The 18,987-nt window shown below is 40.0% G+C and overlaps 2 long non-coding RNA genes across 3 annotated transcripts in view; both read left to right on the top strand.

Moving 5' to 3' along the window:
- The window catches only part of LOC138843265 (uncharacterized), a 49,580-nt gene extending 40,308 nt beyond the window's left edge, over nucleotides 1-9,272 (top strand). The window contains exons 2-3 of the long non-coding RNA XR_011389041.1: nucleotides 7,943-8,091; nucleotides 8,184-9,272. This is a non-coding gene — a long non-coding RNA (uncharacterized lncRNA). The remainder of the gene's footprint in view (nucleotides 1-7,942; nucleotides 8,092-8,183) is intronic.
- A 666-nt stretch (nucleotides 9,273-9,938) lies between these two features.
- The window catches only part of LOC127488844 (uncharacterized), a 49,966-nt gene continuing 40,917 nt past the window's right edge, over nucleotides 9,939-18,987 (top strand). Inside the window, exons 1-2 of one of the 2 annotated variants that reach the window (XR_011389040.1) lie at nucleotides 9,939-12,113; nucleotides 14,768-14,984. This is a non-coding gene — a long non-coding RNA (uncharacterized lncRNA). The remainder of the gene's footprint in view (nucleotides 12,114-14,767; nucleotides 14,985-18,987) is intronic. The other variant, XR_007916702.2, reaches the window with a different exon arrangement.

Below are 18,987 nucleotides of genomic sequence, written 5' to 3'. Positions count from 1 at the left end.
AGGCCAAAACTCATAGAATTGCAAAGAAAGTACAGATACACCATTGCTAAACAGTGTAAACAAAAACAGTTATATAACAAACAAGTGGTTATTATTATTTAGCAAATGTGTAATCACACAGAGATGCCAGTTAATACCACATTTAAAAAAAATCAATAAATAAGGTCACTCCTCCAAGTTTTGGTATACTGTAAAATAAATACACAGATATGAAAAAGTATATGATTTGCTTACTGTATCAACACTTCCTACTAAATTTCAGATTCTTCAGTCTATAAAACAATGGAATTTTCCCAATTTATAAAAAAATTTATCATGCATTACCTCTTGCAGAATTAAAACCAAAAATAAAATTATCACCAACATCAAAAATAAACTTGAGGGGCCGATGCTGTGGTGCAGCAGGTTAAGCCGCCAGCTACAGTGCAGGTATCCCATATGGGCACCAGTTTGATTCCCAGCTGCTCCTATTCTGATCCAGCTCCCTGCTAATGTGCCTGGGAAAGCAGCAAAAGATGGTCCTTGGGCCCTGGCCACCCATGTCAAGACCTAAATGAAGCTCCTGGCTTTAATCTGGCCCAATCTAGGACATTGCAGCCATTTGGGGAGTGAACCAGCTGATGGAAGTTCTCTTTCCTTCTCTCTGTAACTCTGCCTTTCAAATCAATAAACCTCTAAAACAAATAAATGAATGCACAAGTTCCATGAACAGCAGCAGCAGTGAGAGAATGGGGTGAATCCACAGCCTCAGATAGCACCATGCTACAAGCGTAAATGCCTGAGGCAAAAAAAAATTAGTGTAGTATCAATAGGTAACATCAACTTCTTGGAAAATTCATGAAGGCAAAACCGAAGAAGCCTCTACTTTGGGAGAAATTGACAATAAGCCACAAAGAACATCTAAAAGAATCAGGACTTCATCATCTCTGAGTGGAGAAGCAGAAAAGATCAGGAACGCACCTGAGCTCACCAAGGCCCATTGATTCACCTGGGTAAGGATCCCATGGCTGTCAAGAATTCTCTTTTCAAGCCTTACTGAGTAACGCAGGTTCCAAGCAAGACAGTAAAAATCTAACACTCAAACCATGACACATAATTCCTAAATAAGGGGGCAAAGTGTAATTAGAAAACAGCAAGCTTCTACAAAGCATATAAAAGAACCAGCTCTGGGAAGCAGCCAGCTTAACTCACAGTTCACAAAGGAACCCACATTCAGAAGCTGACACAGGTTTCCATGCCTTGGCAATCACTCTCCATGTGGAAATGGGAGGCTTATGCTAGTTAGAGAATCAGAAAAACATACGTAAGCAGCCAGAAAATCTAACTCAGAAAGCTGACATTTCTACTTTTCCTTCTCAGCAGTGTGGAATGATCAATGGGCTTGATTCAGAACAGCAACCCAACAATCATCCAAAATCAGTTTAATGTTCTAACCCAGGGTGTTTTTGTTTGACATCACATTTAACACTAAATGTGCAATGTTTGCTGAACACCAAGCAATTCTCCAACACCTATTATTGCCGACCAATTCAACTGTTATACCATCTCCAGTTAGCATGGGCCTCAAAGGTTAAAGGCTTGGTGCCAATACATATTCCCATGCAGATGCCACATCACATTACTTAGCTAGGGTGGTTTTCTTTGGCCTGAAGCTTTTCTCCCTTCACAAGGTTTTCTCCCTTCACAAGGCATGAGTACATGAATCCCTTCTGTCTTAGCCCTTCAATGTCAGCCTCCAATTTAACTAATAATTCGTCTCCAAGGAATGGGAACTAGAGTGAAGTGTAGAACATTTCCCAAGGCATTAGGAATATAGAAGGAGGGTATACAGCAGAGACCCCCAACCTTGGGGCTACTCCCAGGGCAAGCCCGCCTTCCTCCTGCTGCTCTCCAAGCAGACACAGTGGCTGCCATTCACTCCACACTCCTAGGGACTGTGACCACTGGGGGCATTTTGGGGCATTACCCACAGGTAGTTTCAAATACCAGGACACGGAAAAAAGTAACAGGTTTCTTGAGAAGACATCACTCTGAATTTTCCAAGAACCTCAAATCTATGACATTCTGATAGGATGTCTTATATTTAGGTAGGTAAACAGAGATGTGCAAAGATTTTTTTTTATTTGAAATGAGAGACAAAGAGAGTTCTTCCATCTATTGGTTCACTCCTGCAAATGCCTGAAATGGCCAAACCTGGAGCAGGCTGAAGACAGGAGACCAAATCCAAATCTGGATGCCCATGCTGGCAACAAACACCCAACAGGCCGGCGCCGTGGCTCAATAGGCTAATCCTCCACCTTGCGGCACCAGCACACCAGGTTCTAGTCCCGGTCGGGGTGCTGGATTCTGTCCCGGTTGCCCCTCTTCCAGGCCAGCTCTCTGCTATGGCCTGGGAGTGCAGTGGAGGATGGCCCAAGTGCTTGGGCCCTGCACCTGCATGGGAGACCAGGAGAAGCACCTGGCTCCTTCCTTTGGATCAGCTCAATGTGCCAGCCATGGCAGCCATTGGAGGATGAACCAAAGGCAAAAGGAAGACCTCTGTCTCTCCTCTCTCTCTCACTGTCAACTCTGCCTGTTAAAAAAAAAAAAAAGATCCAACAACTTGAGCCGCCATCACCTACGGTCTCCCAGGGAGTAGACCAGCAGGAAATGGAATCTAAAACACAGGATGGACTCCAACCCCAGCACTCCGATTGGGCTGTGGCCATCCCACCCAGCATCTTAATAAAACACCTCCTACCCCAAACATCCACTCCAGCACAATACTTTTTTTAACCTTAGAGTGTCTGGTAGGTATACACTGCCTTTCTCTCCTATGAAATACAAATAATTATTATTATTATAATAACATAATATAATTATAATATAATTATAGTATTAAAATGTAATATGATAATATAATAATATAATTATAACAATATTATAAAATATTAATAACATTAATATTTTATAATATAATTAGATAATTATATGATGTTATATATAAAATATAATATATTAAATATTTATATATAATTTATATATTATATAATATATATAAAATATCTATCTTATATATTTATATAAATGTAAATATAAAATATATAAAAAATATATTAATATATTATATGATTATATAATATTAATTATATATTATTATATTATTATTAATATATAATATATTACTATATATAATAATATATTATTAATATTATATAATATAATTATATTATATATATTATATGTAATTATATAATATAATGTTATTAATTTTATATATATGTTTTATACAATATATAATATACTATATATTATATTGTATATAATATAATATACAATATTATAATATAATGTATAATATGTATGATATAATATATAATATATAATATGATATAATATATAATATTATACATAATAAATATAATTTATAATATAATACATAATATATAATAATATATTGTATTATATATTATACATTATATATAATATAATATGATATATGTAATATATAATATATAGAATACAATATATATTTATATAAATATATATAATATAAAATATATTAATATATTATATAATTATATAATATATAATAATTATATAATATTGTTAATATATTATATAATATAATTTATTAATAATATTATTAATAAATATAATAATCTGAGCTGATCTTAATCCAGGAGCCAGGAGCTTCTTCCAAGTCTTCCACATGGGTGGAGGGGCCCAAGGACTTGGGTCATCTTCTATTGCTTTTCCAGGCCATAGCAGAGAGTTGGATTTGAATTGCGGCAGCCAGGACTTGAACCGGCACCCGTATGGGATGCTGGTGCTGCAGGCCACAGCTTTAACCTGCTGCGCCAGAGTGCTGGCCCCAAAAATGCTATGGTTTTAACATACCCCCTGCAATCATGTGTTGCAAAAATAGTCCTTAGTGGGACAGTTTCTGTCCTTAGGAATGGATTAATACCAGTGTTGAAAGGTCCTGAGGCAATGAGTTTAATTTCTTGCTCTCTCTCTCGTCATACAATTTTTAAAAAGATTTTATTTATTAGAGAGGTAGAGTTATAGACAGTGAGAGGGAGAGAGAGAGAGAGAAAGAAGTCTTCCACCTGTTGGTTCTCTCCCCAAATGGCCTCAATGGCTGTAGCTGGGATGATCAGAAGCCAGGAACTTCTTCCAGGGGTCCCATGTGGGTGCAGGGACACAAGCACTTGTGCCATCTTCCACTGCTTTACCAGGCCAAAGAACAGAGCTGGATCAGAAGAGGAGCAGCTGGGACTTGCCCTAGTGCCCATAAGGGATGCCAACAGCGCAGGTGAAGGATTAGTCTATTGTGCCACAGTGCCAGCCCCTCATCTTGTAATTTTGTCTGCAACGCTATGATGTGGTGAGATGACCTACTCTAGATGCAGCTTCTTGACTTCATATTTCCTGGACATCAGATTATAAGAAACAAATTTCTTTTCTTTTTAAATTACTAATTCTGTGGTATTTTTATGCAACCCAAAACATACTAAGAAAACAAATCAATAGTTGTTATCCAGTCTTTATAAAAGAAAAATGAGCAGAGGTCCAAACACATGGAGTGATTTACAAAGCAATCTCATATTCAAAGGCACTTTGAAAGTTTGTAGAGAGTGGAATTAATACCTAATTACATTACAGCGTGAAAAATGCTGAAAGCTATGAGTATAATATCCATTTTCATTAATATTTTAAAGCCCTCCATATGCATAGATTTGAAAAAATGCATGAAAATAAGCTTTTTTATTTCTAATTTCTACAAATTTTTGAAGTACCCTCAATACATGAAACTAGAGTTTCAGAAGGAAGAGAAAAAAATGTATGTTTGAATAAATCACTAAAAGCTTCCCAAATTTTGTGAAAGACCCCAGTATATAGATTTTAAATGTTCAAAGTCTCCCTAATCAGGATTGATACAAAGAAAACTAGATGAGGCATCAAAAATATCAAAAACAAATGCATTGTTTTGTAAATTAAAAAATAGATTTATATGAAGAGAGACTCTTTCACATTTTTATTTTTTGCTCAATGATTAGAGAGAGAGAGAGATTATCTTTCATCTACTGGCTTTACCTCCAAATGCCTAAACATCCAGAGCTGAGCAGGTGGAAGCAAGGAGCCTCTTGATTTACCACTTCTGTGGCAAGAACCCAAGTACCCAAGCCATGGCATGCTGCCTCCAAGGCTGTGCACAAGAGCAGAAAGCTGGAGTCAAAATCAGGGCCAGGACCCAAACTCAAAGACTCCAGCATGGGATGTGGGTCTCCCAAGGGGTATCCCAAGGGCCATGCCAAATGCCCACCATGAGAAAGAGATATTGAAAACAGTAAGAAAAACAACCCTACATGGCTTACTCAGGTACAACCATATGTGAATGATTGCTGACTTCTCAGATACAATGTTAGGGCATCTTCAAAGGGTAGAAAGAAGCTACCCTGCAGGATATGACTCCATATTCAATGGAACTATCCTCCAATATGAGGCAAACACAAAACATTTCTCTGAAAAGATTTCTAAAGCAATTATCAGAATACTCGCACTATAGAGGAAGTTCCTCCATTTGATATAAATGCTACAAGATATTTGGATGTACAGGCAAGAATCGGGATCATGAAAGTGGTAAATATGTGTTAGGGGAGATAAAAGGAAATATACATTTGCTTCTTAATTCATTTTTAAGTATTACTTATTGAAAGGCAGAGTTAAAGAGAGAGATATACAAAGAGAAGAAACCTTATATCCACTGCTTTACTTTGGTCCAGACCAAAATCAGAAGCCAGAACCTTCATCTGGGTCTTCTTTCTGAGGGGCAGGGGCCCTGGCATTTGGATCTTCTACTACTCTCCGAGATGCATGAGCAGGGAGCTGGAATGCAAGTGGAGTAGGCTGAACTTGAAACTTGAACCCGTACCCATGAGGGAGACTCAGAGGAAGCTGCTGGCTTCTGGCTTTGGATCAGTGCAGCTCAGGCCATTGCAGCCACTTGGGGAGTGAACCAGCATATGGAAGACCTCTCTCTTTCTCTCTCTCTCTCTCTCTCTCTTTCTCTCTCTCCCCCCCCCACCTCTTTGTAACTCTGCCTTTCAAATAAATAAATAAATCTTTAAAGAAAAAAAAAACAAAAACTAGGGATGCCTTGCCACACCCAGCAAATTAGTTCCCCAAATTATATTTGAAATAGCAACATAGTAAGGATGCATTAGTGACCAAAACAATTAAATTCAAGCAGTTGTAATTATCACTAACACTTGATCTTAGCCAAAAGGCCGAGAAGCGATCCGTGAATCACCCACATTGTCACTAATGTGCTCTGGAGACTTTGCAGATACAAGTTGATGTGTGTATAATCATACTTTTAAACTTTAATTAATTAAATTGTTTGATTAGAATTATTTAATAAATTACTAAAATTAAGTAAAATTTTATTTTAAATTAACTAAATTTAAATAATGGTCATCACCTGTTAATTCAATAGCCAAACTAGTGCAAGTGTTGAAAAAATATTAGGTGTCATGAAAGGCTGCCAAAGAACTGAAAAATCCACAATGATCACTGTGAAATTAATTTAGCAGAAAATGATAAAAAGATCAAAAAGCCTTCATCAATTTTTTTTTCTGTGGGAATAGATTTGTGATTTATGGGATAGTATTTTCCTATGTGTCACATCTTAAGAATTAATTTTAACTAAAATTAGGGTTTTTTTGTTTTATTAAAGATTTATTTTATTTACTTGAGAGGTACAGTTACAGACAGTGTGAGGGAGAGACAGAGAGAAAGGTCTTCCTTCTGTTGGTTCACTCCCCAGATGGCCGCAACATCTGGAGCTGCACCGATCCGAAGCCAGGAGCCAGGTGCTCCTTCCTGGTCTCCCATGTGGGTGCAGGGGCTTTACTGCTTTCCCAGGCTATAGCAGAGAGCTAGATTGGAAGAGGGGCAGCTGGGACTAGAACCAGCGCCCATATGGGATGGCAGCGCCACAGGTGGAGGATTAACCTACTGGCTCCAATGAACATTATTTTAAAATGTGCAAGACCTTTAGGAAAACATGTCTCATGCTGACTGGTCTGTATTACTAGAGGTATAAATTTTTATGTAGCTTTTAGTTCTCATTCTTCATTGCTTATCTTTAGTAAATGTGAACATCGAATATCATAATACTCATAGGTGATTAATCATTTTTCTACTTTCCATCAGTTTTTTTTTAAGAGAAAGCATGTAGTTTTTTTTAAGGTTTTATTTATTTGAGAGGTAGAGTTTCAGACAGAGAGAGGGAGAATAGAGAGAAAGGTCTGCCATCTGCTGGTTCACTCCCCAGATAGTCACAAAGGCAGGAGCCAGGCTGATCCAAAGCCAGGATTTCTTCTGGGTCGCCCATGTGTGTGCAGGGCTCCAAGCACTTGGGCCATCTTCCACTGCTTTCCCAGGCCATAAGCTGAGAGCTGAATCAGAAGAGGAGCAGCTGGGACATGAACCAGCATCCTTATGGGATGCTGATGCCACAGGCAGAGGCTTAGCCCATTAAACCACAGCACCAGCCCCCTCATCAGTTTTAATGAATATTCCATAATATGGATTGTATTAATTTTATCTGTACGTGATCACCAGATATTTCCATTCTAGTTTGTGTAAATGTAAACAAATGTTTGTGTGACTGTGTGTGTTCCCAGATTATGCAGTGAGAATGAAATTATTACTATGAGGAACCCTTGCTCTCATTTTCAACACTGAGTCCCTACGGAGCTGGTTGCCTATGCAGCAGAGCCCGGGGCCCCTTACTAATGTGGTGGCCTAAACTTTTTCTCCCCAAGGTTTATACATTAAATCCCTGAGCCCCTGTGTGACTCTATTTTGAGACAGGGATTTTAATGAGGTTATTAAAGTCAAACGTTATCAAAAGGGAGAGGCCATAATCCAAGCTGGCTGGTATTCTTCCAAGGAGAGGCACCGGTGTGGATAGAAGAAATGCCATGTGAGGACACAGCAAGATGGTGGCCACCTGGAAGCCTGGGGGAGAATTCCCAGGAGGAAGAAATCCTGCTATCATTCCATGTGGAACTTCCAACCTCCAGAGCCATGAGTCATAAGGTACTATCACTTAAACCACCCTATAAGTGGTAATTTATTATAGGAACCATGACAAGTAAGTACACTCTCATCTTTGTCTACTTTTCCTGCAGATAGCTAGAAGGTCCATGCTATGATGTAACAGCAATACACGATATTAAAACTGTGACTTCAGATGTCATTGCGCCTAGGCCAGGAAAAGTGAGAAAAAAGAAGCCAAGAATAAATAAAAAATTTGTAAAAATCTAGACATAGAAGAAAAATAAAAAGTGAATGATATACATGCATTAATTTTTGAAAACTCCATAATATGATAAAATTGGAAGTCTAAAATTTACTTAAAAGTGGTATCATTAAAAGCTATTTAAAGTATACAAGTTTCATGTATTTCATATAGATAGATTTAGAAACATAGTGATGTTTCCCACTCTAGTCTCCATCCTGCCCACTCCCATCCTTCTTCCTCTTCCCTCTGCCATTCCCACTCATTTTTTTACAAAGATATATTTTCAGTTTATTTTATACTCATAAGATTCATCCTACACTAGGTAAAGAGTTCAACAAATAGTACGAAGAAAAAAAACACGGTTTCTCAATAGTAGAGACAAGGGCTGTAAATGTTCCTCAAATCTTAAAGTGTCAATTTCACTCCGTATGCATTACATTTTAGGTATTCTATTAGTAACCACAGGTCAAGGGAAATGTATGGTATCTGTCTTTTAGGGACATTATGCTTATTTCACTAAGCATAATGGTTTCTACTTGCATCCATTTTGTTGAAAAAGACAGGAGTTTATTTTTTTTAACCATTGAATAGTATTCCATAGTGTATATATACCATCATATTTTTTATCCAGTCTTCAGTTGATGAACATCAGAGTTGAACAAAGCTGGAGGAAACACAATACCACTTTCAAGACATATTACAGGTCAGTTAAAATCAAAGCAGCCTAGTACTGGCCAAAAAAAAAAAAAAATGTGTAGACCAATGGAACAGAATAGAAACTCCAGAAATCAATCCATGCACGCATCTATAACCAACTTATCTTTGACAAAGGAGCTAAAACCAACCCCTGGAGTAAGGGCAGTCTCATCAACTGCCCCTACTCCCACCCCCACCCCTAGCCCTCCTAAGATAAAAAAGGCTGGGCACTTGTGTCTGGGGCCTCCTGCCATGTGTTCCACCAATGTGCACGCCTACAGTTGGTCACCCACCTCTGTGGATTTATTTTCTCTGAATAAATTCAGTCTAATAATATAATAATAATATATATAATATATATATAATATATAAATATATATAATTTATATTATATATAAAATATATTATTATTATTAATTATTAATCAGTCTAATAATCATGCAGTCATTTGGGGCATGAACCAGCAGATGGAAGAACCCCCCCCCCGGCTCTACCTTGCTCTGTAACTGTCTTTCAAATAAATAAAATAAATATTTAAAAAAAAACCATGGCATTTTTAAAGCTAAAATATGGGTTATTATTTGTCTTTTGTAACCTGTGATTTAGTCCACATGTATTTTTTATTTTATTACTGTATCATACAGCTCTAGAATTTCCATTGTTTTTCCAGTTGTTTTTTGATATATCATCCTTTATATTATAAACATATAGTATAAAACATCTTATATTTTACTTTCAAAATCTGGGTTAACTTAAGTTTCTTTCTAGTGATTCTTTTTCCTTTTGATTATGAATCACATTTTTTTTCTTTACCTGGGTGTTGATTCTGAATTTCTTCTTGGATATTATAAATTATGTTATAGAAATTGATTACTGTTATATTTCTCAAATGATTTTTGTTTTACAATGTAGTCAATAGGCTAAAGTCAAATTCCAAACTCTGCATTCCTTGCAGTGATAAGTAATTAACTTTTTTTTAAAAGATGTATTCATTTATTTGAAAGGCAGAGTTACACAGAGAGGAGAGGCAGAAAGAGAGAGAAGTCTTCCATCTGAGGGTTCACTCCCCAGCTGGCCACAATGGCTGGAGCTGAGCTGATCTGAAGCCAGGAGCCAGGAGCTTCTTCCAAGTCTCACATGTGAGTGCAGGGGCCTAAGTGCTTGAGCATCTAGTACTGCTTTCCCAGGCCATAGCAGAGAGTTGGAGCAGCTGGGGCACAATCTGGCACCCATATGGGATGCCAGTGCTTCAAGCAAGGGAATTATCCGGCTGTGCCACAGGACCCACCACTATTAACTTTATTACATCCATTTATTTTACTAGCAGAGAGACAGCAAGACAGATAACCTAACTGACAGACACAGGTTTCACATCCACAGGTTCATTACCCAAATGCCTGAAAGACCTGTGGGTGCACCAGTTCAGAGCTAGAAGCTGGGAACCTAATCCAGGTCTCCCATGGGTGTGGCAGGGACCAGATTACTTGAGTCACTACCTGCTGCTTCCCACGGTGCACATTAGCAGGAAGATGGAATTGGAAGCAAAGTTAAACCATGAAACCACACATCTGAATATGGGCTACAGGCATCCCAAATGGTACCATCACCACTGCACCAAACACCTAGTTCTCACAACTTCAATCCTTTCATGGATGTCTACATGATGATGGTTTGTTATCTTATTTATGGAAAAAAATTCACCATTGCTTTTAGGGAAATCAAAAGAACTATGTGTAAAATATGACTATATACATGCAGGTAGCAGAGCATCTAGTTTAGCATCTGGGCCCAAATCTGTCTGAGTCTACAGTGTGTGTTACAAAACAGGGGCAAATCATGTGCATGCTTGCTTCTCTGTGCCTTGTCTAGTCCAGATAGGAGTTCCACTTTTAGGTGAGTCTGTCTGTCTTTCTTTCTTTCTTCCTTCCTTCCTTCCTTCCTTCCTTCCTTCCTTCCTTCCTTCCTTCCTTTCTTTCCTTTCTTTCCTTTCTTTCCTTTCTTTTTTTTTTTGACAGGCAGAGTTAGTGAGAGAGAGAGAGACAGAGAGAAAAGTCTTCCTTCCGTTGGTTCACTCCCTTAATGGCCGCTACAGCCGGCGCTGCACCGATCCGAAGCCAGGAGCCAGGTGCTTCCTCCTGGTCTCCCATGCAGGTGCAGGGACCCAAGCACTTGGGCCATCCTCCACTGCCCTCCCGGGCCACAGCAGAGAGCTGGACTAGAAGAGGAGCAACCGGGACTAGAACCCAGGGTACTGGCACCGCAGGTGGAGGATTAGCCTAGTGAGCCACGGCGCCAGCTTAATACTTGAAAAACAATGAGTTCAAATGAATTGTATTGATATCCTAAAAGTCAACACTAGCAGGTAACTGGATCACAAGCAGAGGAGCTGGGCCTCAAACTGGCCATCCAAAATGGGATGCCCCCTAGCTATGGCTTACCCTGCTGCACCGCAACACCGGCCCCAACAGATTCACTTTAACATACCATGCTGATTGAGAAGAAAAATTGCATTCTTAGCAAAAAATGTCATCAAGAGACCTGGAAACATCACCTCAGCATTGTTCCCCTGCAGGCTGTGCTCTGGCCTCCCTGGCCTGGAGGTAAAGGGGAAGATGATCAAGCTCGCCACTCACTGTACTTTGCCCAAGGCCATGGCCACAGATTCCAGAGCTGACCACTGGGTAGTGCAGGGCCCCCTGCAGCCAATTCCAGCAGGTCAGCCAACTCTGCCTCCCCTTCTCCAGACACCAAGCTTCTGAGCTGTCTGGCTTCCTTTTCACAGATGGGCAGAGGCTGAATACCCTGGGCCCCTGGGCGGCAGAGCCTGACTACCACTGTGATGCGTAGAGCCTGAGTGTTTACTTAATACTGTGTAACCGCACCTGATTGGATTGTTTGCAAAGCTGGAGGGGGAGCGTTGGAGTTCGAGGTCACAAAGGTGTAGCAATCAGAGGAGGGCGGTGACTTGTGGTGGCGCAGTGTGGGGGTTGTGAGGGGGAGAAGCTTGGGCTCTGGTCTGAAGCCGCCTCCTCCCCCTTTCTGTCTTCCACTGCAGCCCAGGTGGCTGCACCTCTGTTCCCACAGGGATCAGTGAGCTGGAGCCTGCAATGACCTGCTGCAGGTGAGTCTCTATTTGCTGACTGTGACTCCTGGGCCCTTGTCTTTCTTCACATTCCTGGGTCATTTTTCTGTATGGTCATTTACGTTTTATAAATTGATTTGAAGAGTGCATAAAGATTAGATAATTGAATCCTTTTCTGATTCATTTCTTTTGTAAATATGTGTTTCCTAGTCTGTCTTTTGTCCACTTTGTTTCTTGCTGGTACTTAGTAATCCAATTGGCTTTATATGTGGATTTACTGCCCAAAAGTGTTGCTATAGCTAATTATCAGTTGCATTTGTTTGGGGATTAGATTGAATTATCTTTGTATGTAATGTCATCCACATATATTAACAATTGTATTGCAAAAAATGTGATTCTTTTATCTTACATGTCTGTTTCCCTGACTATAGGTCGAGTACAATGTTATGAGAGGTGGGCGTCCAAGGAAAAATCTCTCAGTGCTCCTTAAGTAATTTATTGCATGCTAATTTTAGATAATCTTGATCTGATTAAGCAAATCATTATTTTTAAATATTTTTCTAACATTTGACTTTTATGGCTGGATGCAGAATTTTATTAAATGATTTTTAAACATTTAATCTAAGTGATCATGTAATCCCTTGTATTCTTCACCTACCTGGATGATTTACATGGTTTTTTTGAGAATGTTAAATACTCTTGCACTTTTTAGTGTATCTTGCTTGTCATTGATCTATTAGTTTTTCATATGTGGTTTATATAATATTTTAAAATATTTATTTATTTATTTGATAGGCAGAGTTACAGAGAGGCAGAGGCAGAGAGAGAGAGAGAGAGAGGTCTTCGTCTGCTGGTTTACTCCTCAAATGGCTGCAATGGCTGGAGCTGGGCTGATCCAAAGCCAGGAGCCTGGATCGTCTTCCAGGTCTCCCACACAGGTACAAGGGCCTAAGGATTAGGGTCATCTTCCACTGCTTTTCCAGACCATAGCAGAGAGCTGGATTGGAAGTGAAGCAGCCGGGATATGAACCTGTGCCCATATGAGATGCCAGCACTGTAGGCAATGACTTTACCCACTATGCCACAGCAAGGGGCCCAAATTTATATAATATTTGGTTAGTATATTTGCATATCGGGGCCAGCACTGTGGCGCATCAGGTTAAAGCCCTGGCCTAAAGTGCTGGCTTCTCATATGGCACCAGTTCTAGTCCCAGTGGTTCTAGTCCCAGCTGCTCTGCTTCCAATCCAGCTCTCTGCTATGGCCTGGGAAAGCAGTAGAAGCTGGCCCAAGTCCTTGGGCCCCTGCACCCACATGGGAGACCTGGAAGAAGTGCCTGGCTCCTGGCTTCAGATCAGCGCAGCTCCAGCCATTGAGGCCATCTGAGCAGTGAACCAGTGGATGGAAGACCTCTCTCTCTGTCTCTACCTCTCTCTGTAACTCTGTCTTTCAAATAAATAAAAGAAATCTTTAAAAAAAGAATATTTGCATATCTTTTTGAACAAGAAGCTCTTTAATTTCACTTTAATTTGTATCATATTCCGAGTTTCATCATCTGTGTAATAGTGGTTTCCCAAAAGAAATTTAAAAATATTCTACTTATTTTCACTTGGGAAAAGTGTGGGAAACAAATGTTTTTTTCCTTCCTTAAAAGTTTGGAATATTCCATAAGTCATTTTCAAGTTCTTCAAAAATTGGCTCAGTTTATTTAGTTTGTATAGTTTTTTAATTCTATGTTATATTTGTGTTTCGGGAACTGTTTTTCAGAATATAGTGGATTTTAGTGTCTGTAGTCAAATTTTCACCCCTAAGAATTTCATAAAGCTCTCTTAACATCTTTGTAAGTTCTATGAACTCTGTAAAGATGCTTCTGTTTTAATTTCTTGAAAGTGCCTATTGGCTAATTAATTTTCTTAATATTTTTAAGATGTTTTTTGTGATGGCCTTTCCTTTCACTGAATGTCAAAAACTACAATTGTATCCATATATCATTAATATGTTGTGGCACAGCATGTTAAGCTACTGCCCACAAGGCCAGCATTCCATTAGTCCCAGTTCCAGTCCTGGCTGCTCCATTTCTGATTCAGCTCCTTGCAAATACATCTAGAAAAATTTCAGAGGATGACCCAAGTAATTGGGCCCCTACCACCCACATGGCAGACCTGGATGGGGTCCCAGGCTCCTGGCTTTGGCCTTGCCAAGCCCAAAGTGGAGGCCATTTAAGGACTGAACTAGTGGATGGCATATTCTCTCTCTCTCACTCTCTCTCTCTCTATATATATATATACATATACACACACACATATATATGCATATATATTTATTTATCTTCCTCCATCTCTCCCTCTCTGCTGTAAACTCTGCTTTGCAAATAAATAAAATAAACCTTTTTAAAAATAACATTGGGACATAGAAGAAGAAGAAGAACTGAAACAGGAACAAGAACAAAAACAAACGGGACTGACAGAGGAAGGAGAGGAAGGGAACAATCAATGGAGTCATACCACTGTGTCAGTTTCCAGGATGGCTCCCAATGACTCATGTCCTGGTGCTCCTGCCCCAGTGCAGTCATTTCCCACACTGACTAGGACTCACCTACGTAATCCAGAAGATATTCCAGAAACTATGGAGTGGGACTTATGAGGCCAGATCCTAAAAGATATTTAAATTTCTCCTTTGCTCTCTTTTAAATAAGTTCTGGAGAATAAGCCAGCATCACAACTTTGGGAGCGCTCAGACAGCCCTCACAGAGAAATCCACATGGTGCACAACTGAGGCCGACTGCTAACAACCAGCACTGCGTTTCTAGGCACACGAGTGAGTGTACTGGACATGAATCTGCCAGCCTCAGCCATACCTTCAGATGACTGCAGCCCAGCCAAGAGCTCGATGCAGCTGCTTGTGGAAACCAGGTACAGAACTATGTATGTCAACATTTCTGGATTTCTCGCCCAGAGAAGATGACATGTTTCTTGCTTTTAAGCTATTAAATGTGGGGGAAATGGTGTACAGTAATAAATAACGGTGAATGGTAGGAGAAATAAGGTCTAAAGAATTACCATTTAATTTCATTCATTTAGTTTAACTTGAAGGTTATTAGTGACCTTGAAAAGAGCAGTGCAGCAGAGTATGTGATCAAAAGCCTTATTAGAGTGTGTTCAGAGGGACTGAGAGAAGAGAAAGTGGAGACAGAAACTGCAGGTAATTCTTTGGTGATTTTTTTCTGTACAAAGGAACAGAGAATTGGGGCAGTAGCTGATGGGAAAAGGGTGCTCAGGTTTTGCTTTTGATTTACCAAATAATGTAGCCTGATGTATAAGCTGCTGCTGCTGATTTAAGAGAGAGGCAAAAATTTCAGTTAAATGTGTAAATGGCTGGTAGGTCCACTGTCCTTGAGTAGTTGAATGAAAAAAAGATCTAGATCCATGTCAAGGAATGGGCCACGAGAGGACAGACAGTTCATATTTAATAGGGGAAGGGAAGGCAGAGTACCCACTGCTCCTATTAATGGGTAGGTGTGGTGGTTGGTGCCCTTATTTATTCTGCTTATTGAGAAGCAATGTCATCAAAAGCGAGTGAGGAGAGAAGGTAAAGGAGATTAGAGACGGTGTTGGAGAGTCATCCATGACAGCACACTGGGATGTAAGTACACTTCCCCAGGTAGTCACAGCAAGGATAATTTAATCGAAATCAGTACCCAGATATTCAATTTCCATAAATTCTTTTCATACAGTTTTCTCTTTCCCTAAAATAGAATGTCACCTAATGGGTACAAAGTTTGGGCTTGGGCACATGAAAACATACTGGAGATGGTAGTGAAGATGGAATTGCAACAATGTGAATGTACTCACTGACATAGTTATAGACACACACAAGTGATTAAAATGGTCACAAAAGTCCATATTATAGTATTCAATTCATATGAGAGTCCAGAATAGGAAAATCTATAGATGGAGGAGGAGGAGGTGGAAGAATAACTATATTCCTGAAGTTGTACTTATGAAATTTGTATTACTTAAAAAATAAATTTAAAAACATTAAAGAGCTCAAAGCATGCAAAGAAAAAAATCTATAGAGGCATATCATAGATTAGAATTTGAGTTGAGGCTGGCACCACAGCTCAATAGGCTAATCCTCCGCCTGTGGCACCGGCACCCTGGGTTCTAGTCCCAGTTGGGGAGCCGGATTCTGTCCTGGTTGCTCCTCTTCCAGTCCAGCTCTCTGCTGTGGCCTGGGAGGGCAGTGGAGGATGGCCCAAGTGCTTGGGCCCTGCACCCCCATGGGAGACCATGAGGAAGCACCTGGCTCCTGGCTTTGGATTAGCATGGTGCGCAAGCGACAGCATGCCGGCTGCAGCGGCCATTGAGGGGTGAACCAACGGAAAAGGAAAACCTTTCTCTCTGTCTCTCTCTCTCACTGTCCACTCTGCTTGTCAAAAAAACAAACAAACAAACAAACAAACAAAAAACGAATTGGAGTTGAATGGGGGCACTTTGCAAGAATAAGGGATTGATAAAGGGCACAGGGTTTCTTTGTGAGATGAAATGTTCTAAAATTCATTGTGAATATATCTGAGAATATGCCAAAATCATTGAATTATATGCTGTAAGTTTTGTTCTGTTATATGAATTGTTTCTGAACAAAATTCTCTTTTTTAAACATATTGACTAACTACTGATATAGGTTACATGAATGAACCTCAAAAACATGTCAAATGAAGGAAGCCAGATAAAAGAGACTCCTTATTATTTAATTCCACATACATTACATGTGATTTTTGGAAAGATAATCAGATGTCAATTGGCATGGATGGGCATACCTCTTGTTCCCTTCCCACCCTTCAGACTCATACCACTCCAAGTAACCTTTCTTTTTTAAATTTATTTATTTATATGAAGGTCAGAGTTACACAGAGAGAGAAGGAAAGGCAGATAGAGAGGTCTTCCATCCACTGGTTCACTTCCCAATTGACTGCAATGGCCGGAGCTGTGCCAATCCAAAGCCAGGAGCCAGGAGCTTCTTCCAGGTCTCACATGTGGATGCAGGGGCCTAAGTGCTTGGGCATCTTGTACTGCTTTCCCAGGCCACAGCAGAGAGCTGGATCAGAAGTGCAGCAGTCAGGACTCGAAACGGCACCTATATAGGATGCTGGTACTGCAGGTGGTGGCTTTTCCCGCTATGCCACAGTGCTGCCCCTCCAAGTAGCCTTTCAACTGATAAAGTTGCAGGAAAAAGACAGGGGCAGGATGGACACTTTTGTGAGGCAGTGACCTCGTCCAAATCCAGCTCTAGGTGTGCTTGCCCACTTGCTCTTCAGCAAATCGTCTTGCTGATAACCATGGGGCAAAGTGTGCACAGAAAGATTAGCCAAAAGAGGAACTGACTTGGAAAGCTATTTTGCTGAGATAATTCTTTTTTAACCCTCAGAAATTACCGCATTTGCTTCCTTTCCTTCAAACTTGCTGCTAGGCACTTAACTGAACCTGCCCACCTCATTCACTATGGTTTGGATATTAGTTAGGGTGTGGGCCCAAAGGCACATCTTTAAAGGTTTGGTTCCCCAAGTCTTATGTTAATGACAGTAAATGGGTGGAAACATAATCCGATTGTGATGTCTAGAGCTGGGGCCTTGTGGAAGCAATTAGCTACCTACAAAATATACCAACAAAACCATAAGGGAAAATAAACATCATTCCCCCACAAGTAACTTGTCATGGGTATCTATCTCATTGTGGTAATGTGTGTCTCTCTCTGAAAAAAAAAAATAAGTAATACTGCATTCATGCATAATTCATATCACATCTGGGTACAATGAATGTACAATCAGTTTTCAAAGTTCTACAGTCTTCCTTTGGTCACACATATTTTGGAATATTGTCCATCCCTCCAGTTGAGAACTATGAAGTGTGCAGTGATCAATGAGTTCTCCTCTCCGTATTCCCCTCTTCTTCCTACCTGATCCTCCACTTAAGAATGATTCCTCAAAGTGGAAAGAAGGAAGCAAACTTGTACCTTTGGGCTCATCAAGGTGTGAACATTCACCTAGGAAACTAGGTGAAACTAAGAGATCAAATAATATTGGATAGAGGAATTATTTCAAATGATCTTTTCTTCTCCATATTCTAAGAAAACATATACTAGTTGGTTAGCTGTGACCATCAGAAAATATGCTATTGATAGTGTGACTCCCTTTGCAAACATCATATCAAAAATAAGAACACAGGGGGCCAGTGCTTTGGCATTGCAGATGAAGTCACCACCTGCAGTGCTGGCATGCCATATGGGTTCCAGTTTGAGTCCCAGCTGCTCCACTTCTGATACAGCTCTCTGCTATGGCTTGGGAAAGCAGTGGAGGATGGCCCAAGTCCTTGGGCCCTTGCACCCACATGTGAGACCTGGAAGAAGCTCCTGGCTCCTGGCTTCAGATCAGCATAGCTGCGGCTGTCGTGGCTATTTGGGGAGTGAACTAGTGGATGGAAGACCTCTCTCTCTCTCTCTCTCTCTCTCTCTCTCTCTGCCTTCAGATAAACAAATAAATCCTTAAAAAAAATAAGAACACAAGGGAGTGGGCATTTAACCTAGTGGTTAAGATGCCAGCTGAGACCCCCATGTCCCATATCATGGTACTGGCATTCAGTTATCAGCTGATTTCTGACTCTTGCATCTTGCTAGTGAAGAACCTAAGAAGCAACGGCGATGGCATTAATAGTTCAGTTCCTGACACCTACATGGGATACCTGGAGTTTTAGGCTTACAAGCTTCAGCAGGGGTCAGTTCTGACCATTTGGAGAGTAAACCAGCAGTTGGGAACTCTATTTACTTTTCTATCTCTGTCTCTGCTTCTGAAAAGACAACAATTAGAGAAAATGACACTTGGGTGTTATGAAAATGAGGGTATCATATTCTCTTGCTCAT

Source organism: Oryctolagus cuniculus, chromosome 5 (genome assembly GCF_964237555.1).
Source record: "Oryctolagus cuniculus chromosome 5, mOryCun1.1, whole genome shotgun sequence".
In the NCBI taxonomy this organism is placed as follows: domain Eukaryota; kingdom Metazoa; phylum Chordata; class Mammalia; order Lagomorpha; family Leporidae; genus Oryctolagus; species Oryctolagus cuniculus.
Note: the sequence above shows the minus strand (reverse complement) of the source record. Positions and strands in the feature narration are given on the sequence as shown.